Source organism: Microplitis demolitor, chromosome 3 (genome assembly GCF_026212275.2).
Source record: "Microplitis demolitor isolate Queensland-Clemson2020A chromosome 3, iyMicDemo2.1a, whole genome shotgun sequence".
NCBI classification, from domain to species: Eukaryota; Metazoa; Arthropoda; class Insecta; order Hymenoptera; family Braconidae; genus Microplitis; species Microplitis demolitor.
In genome coordinates this window covers 3454891-3460517 of record NC_068547.1, presented here as the reverse complement: position 1 = coordinate 3460517, position 5627 = coordinate 3454891, and the positions used below count along the sequence as shown (strand labels likewise).

The 5627-nt window shown below is 29.7% G+C and overlaps 1 long non-coding RNA gene across 1 annotated transcript; it reads left to right on the top strand.

Annotated features, from left to right (window-relative positions):
- Positions 1-2986: 2986 nt before the first annotated feature.
- Positions 2987-3713, top strand: LOC103576589 (uncharacterized). Its single transcript, XR_549377.3, has 3 exons — positions 2987-3085; positions 3207-3314; positions 3390-3713. It is a non-coding gene; the product is annotated as an uncharacterized LOC103576589 (long non-coding RNA).
- The last annotated feature ends 1914 nt before the right edge of the window (positions 3714-5627 follow it).

Sequence of the window (5627 nt, the reverse complement as noted above, 5' to 3'; positions counted from 1 at the left end):
CTCTTACGCCTATATCATTGCATCCATTTTGTTAATTGGATGCTTTTTTTTCCCAAATTAAATTCATTATTGACAAATGTTTTCACTAACGGTAACTCTATGGTAGAATTAATTTATTTGGTAATTTAATTAATTAATTAATTAAAAGTGAAAACAAAGCTTGAGACAATCAACCATTGAAGTGACAAGGGGTAAAAATAAAAAAAAAATCGTTATGTACTGGGGTCAATTTTCTCTGACGTCGTGTACGCTCGAGAATCAAGGTCTATTCTGTTGGATACTCGAGAAGATTAGACTGTCACAAGCTTTCCTACGTTTCCACATTTCGAAGTAAGCCGCGGGCAAACGCGTGGTTGTGAGTGAAAGAAACGAAATGAAAGAACTTTCGGTCCCTCTTTTTCTATTCTACTCTTTTTCAACTTGATTTAGTTTTTTTTTTTTTTTATTTTATTTTTTTTTTTTTTTCATTTTATTTCTTTCGACTCTGTTTCCCCTGGTTATGTTGTTGACGAGCCAGGGCATCGAGTGACCGTATCCACTCGAAACAAAAATAATTCTGTCCTCGGTGTATAACAGTAACACGGGTTAGGTATAAGCCCTCAACAATAGGGAAGATATTTTCTCTAATGAACCAAAAGACGAGTGGCACTCTTCAGTGCCAATTACACTTCAACTTCTATTTCATTCTTGTGTATTCGGCAACTGACTTACTCTCTGGCTGCCTACCTACCCACTCGACACTTAACTTTACTTTTGTCATTTCATGGCCTGACTGAAATTTTCAGAGTTAAAAAATTCAAGTACTTCTTTTCCAAGTCGTTTCATTGATATGTTCACTTTTTAAACAAAATTATACTGGAAAATAAATTTTTTTATATTTCCTTAAAATATTTTTTATTCATAAAAATTTATAGACGTTCATTATAAATTTTTTCGTCGATAAAAAACAAAAATTAATGACCAGCATAACACTCAAGTTTTTATGTAGTATTCGAAAGTGATAATGTGTAAATAAGTGCAGGTAAAAAAAAAACATATTAAACCACAAGGATGTACTTAAGAACCTCAAGAATCACAAATTCATAAGCGTAAAAATATTTTGTCTAATGACCAGCATATTTGCCCAACAGAATTAGCCACAAAGAGGGCTGGTTCAACGCGCACTAGAACACCTTTAGATTTAAAGTAAGACGAGACAATAGACCGGTTCAAGTGGATATATGGTCAAAAGAACGCTCACATTGTGATGTGTAGAGAACGTTACCGTAGACACTACTCGCGCACGCTTCTTCGACCACTTCTGTTCTATTTGCAAGATAACAATGACAATAGTACATACGTGTATATATTTTAGTATAGAGATTCAATCTCTGGAGTTTAGAGATGCTAAGACTGGATGTAGAAAGAGAAAAATAGAGAGCAGTTATGATGCTTGAGATGAGGAAAGGCGAAATATACGGGTACGCTTTTGTAAAATGAGTGGATTGTGCATGGCAGAAGAGGTCTTGAAGCTCACGAGTGCTTGCTTCTGGTTCTCTTGTGCCCAATGCATACTTGCATTGCATATATACATATAAACATGTATATATAAGAATACTGTCTTTGTAAACGTACAGAGCACCTGTTGAAACAAGTCCACATCACTCGATTTACTTCTTTTTTATTTTGAATTACAAACACAAATAGGCAGATGTTGTTTTTAGTTTTTCAGGATTTTGAAATCACTTTTTATTCAAAATATCGCAAAAAATTTCATGAGTGGGATGCAAATTTTTTTAAAAATATAGGAATATTTTTTTGTGATTTATTAAAAAATTTTTTCATATTCTGGTAAAATCGCAATTTTTTTCCACTCATGAAAAAATGAGATTTTTTTTTTATTAAATCGATCTGCGAAATTAAGAAATTTTTTGAGAAATATATTGAAAATCATAATGATCAAAATTTTATTTTAAATTCTCAAAATAAAATTGAAAATTAGTGTCCAAGATAATTTATTTATTTTTTTTTCGAAAAAAAGATTTAAAATAGCACAGTTAAGATGGTGAAGAAAAGTGTAAAGTATAGTTAAGAGCCATGGAAATGAAAGAGTTGCAAGTTACAAGATGGCTAAATTTAATTTCTCATGGAGTGTATACAGTTAAAAAGAGAATAATACGTATGTCATACAAAAATAACATTCTCTCCCACGTAGTTTGTTGTGTCTTTATAAATTTAAACCTCTTTATTTATTAGATTTCCCAATTATTCAAGATATAGTTTTATAACTCCATTATCATTATTATTAAAAAATAAGATATGAACTAGAAGTTTTTTTAAAAATTATCGAAATACATATCTTTGTTCAGTCACTAACGACTTTGTTTTTCCCATCAGGGTATCATTAAAACTTAATGTTTGCTTTTATTAATATTATAAATCCTCGTATAACCTTCACTTAATAGAGTCTTTAATGACATTAATGCCATTATCATGTAATTTTTTTAACAGTTTAGATAAATACTGAAATTCTTCAGATATCGATTTTACATTTTTTATCTCTGTTATGAAGCAATAGTTTTTTTATCTCGAAAATAACAAAGCATCTATAAAGTTTTTTTCTAAATGTGAAAATTAAAATAACAAAAAAAAAAATTCGGTAAAATTTACTGTAAAATAAATTATTTATTTATTTATCATACATTTAAAAATATCAAGCTATAGAATATTTTTTAATAAATAATTTGAAAATACCGAAAGACGTAAAAATAAGCAGAGACTTGGAAGTATCGCGAAAAAAAATAATTGCCAGAAATAAGAAATACTGTTGCATTTTTTTTAGTTTCATCATGAAAACTATTTCAAAAATTGATATGTTCCGATAGAAATTCTTCGAAAATAAGTATACATTATTTTTTTATTGTGGTTATTTTCTTATAATCTGTGTTCAATAAAAATCAATTAATGGAATTTGGGATTCCCAAGTAAGTAGGAGGGGTAAGTATTTACTACGTCTCATTTTTTTGGTATATAAGTACGCTGTTATTGTTCTCTGATTAGTAAGTCATTAACAAGTGTGCAATCAACTTAATAATAATCTTAAATCGTAAGTAAACCAATTTATCTATTTCAATACCTTAATAATTTAGAGATTCAATACTCAATAAATAGAAAATAGCCTTACCTTATTTAATATAATTATTGATGTTAATTTTCATTTTTACTAGTTGACGTTAAAGATGTCAAAAATTATACTTTTGTTCATCGTTACGATGGTTGCCATCTTCACAGTAGAAGTATCTTCAAGGGCTGGTTGCTCAGGAATCTGGACTTTCGTAAGTACAAAACAGTTATTTATCGATAGTGCATCAATGATGAAATTTAATTGTAAAAACTGCTTTTTGTTCAAGTGTTCCAGGGATTACGATTGTTGCTCAGGTTTTTGTCATGATCGTCACGCTTATTGTGACACTGGCCCCTCCATAGTATTGCGTCCTGGTGAGGTCAAAGGCGTTTTCTAGAAATAAGTGAGAAAAATATGAAATCTTAATTTACAAAAATTTAATTCAATAAATATCCGGTACGTTTACGTGAAAAATAAGCTAGTAGATACTAAATAAATATTATATTTGACAAGTGTTATTTGGTTAATGTATATGTTGAAAAAATAAAAAAAATGATTGTCGTATCACGACAGAATCAATCATAATAAAAACCTGGCAACGCAAAACTTATTTATTGTCAAAACATTAATAGCTTTTAAAAATAGTTTAACTTTTGTGTGGATTGTAAATGGCAGATAGTGTAAGTAAAAACAACCAAAAAAAATGAATAAGAAGAAGGTAAAATGTTTTTACCCCTTGTTTAAAAAATGACAGATGCACATTTTTTTATTTTAGTTTATTTTTCTTTGTGGATACGGATATATTATATAGCCTTAACATCAGGGGTGACTAAATGACATTGCAAACCCTTCTTCATTTCCCTTAAAAAGTTTAAAAAGTATGAAATGAAATGATGATACAAACAGCCCACGGATTTTCACTTACAATAATTTATATTTCAAAGTGTAATATGATACGAGCTTTTACGGTTTAGTGTGTTTTTCAATTTCAAGTGGTCATCTGTCCACTTTTTTTTTTGCTCTATCTTGGAGTACGCTTATAAATCTTTCTTCAAAAGAAACCATAAATTACATGTTTTATTATTTCAAAAGTTTTTTAATTTCAAAAATTTTACGTATTTGTACGAATTCATGCTCCTATTTATTTTTGATCATGAAAATTTATCATCTGCTTACTGTAAATTTAAGTACATATAAAATCTCAATGTCCAAAAAATTTATATTTTGATAATAACAATTTTTTACTGTCAAAAATAGTTGGAGAGAATTTCAAAAACTATTAAAAAAAAAAAAACAAATATTATAGGTAAATTTTTTTTTTGAAATTGAGATATCATTTTTTGTTTTTCAATTAAATATAGTAGAAGATAAAATATTACAAAATAAATATATATATTTAGCTGACAGGGAAAAATAATAAAAAAAAAAACTAGTGTAAAAACGTAAATTTGAACCCTCGGAATCGTAATATAGATTTTATTGATAGGGTAAACCCAGTACCGTGACGGATCATTACCCAGTTTCGTGGTGGACAAAAAAAAATCTAGTAATATACAGAGATAGAGATGAGTGATGTGACCCCTTCTATGTAGAATATTCCGGGAGAATGTTGAATGTATATTCAGTATACATAATAATAGGGAATGTACTGACCGTGGCTATTGCCATGTGTACCAAAAGAGTAGAGTAAAATAGGAGTCGAGTTGTCGGACCCTTTGGTCAACCTTTCACATTATAAAACCATAAAGCATATAGAATCACTGCTACTGCTGCTCTTTCGTTTTTTACAATTTTTTTTCAACCAATCCCCATTCCCTTTTGCTTTTATTTAGGATGCTTTCCCATTTCGCTAGAATATCTTTAGTGGCTCGTGTGTCTCCACATACGCCTCCACACTCTTTTTTCACTGAAAGGGAAAAACATTTTTTGTTCGGGCCCACCCCCTCGTATTAAAGTCGTTCAACGTCATTAGACTCCTCCGTCGAGGGTTCTCGTATCACTAAAAAAATGAAAAAATATTTTTTTACTTTTTTAATACTCGAGGTATCCTACTGAAGTTAATTTGCTTTTTCGCGTGACACTCGGAGGGATAAAAAATGATGCCGAGTTGTCACGCTTAAGTTAGACGGAGACTTGCGGATGCTTTATATATCGTGACGACGTGAAGACTACTCAAATAGTAGTTGGTGTACGTTAGGTAGGATATGATGAAACTTGTGAGACGTCAAGATAAGAATACGAGGGTATATTTTATGTATTATATTTCACTTTAATGCTTTGACGAAAACCAGATACTTTTGGTTGTTGCGGCAGCAAATCACCAGATACTTTATGGTTATGCCGGTAAATGTCTGCCTAATTCAAACAGTAATTCAAATATTTTAATTCTATTTATTCCCAACTAAAAATTGAATCATAAAATTTTAAATTTGTTTCCAGCAAACAAATCATCAAAAATTTTTGTCGGTCTTCGTATGAAAAATGATTAAATACTAAAGAAAAATTTGTATTTAATATTTGAACA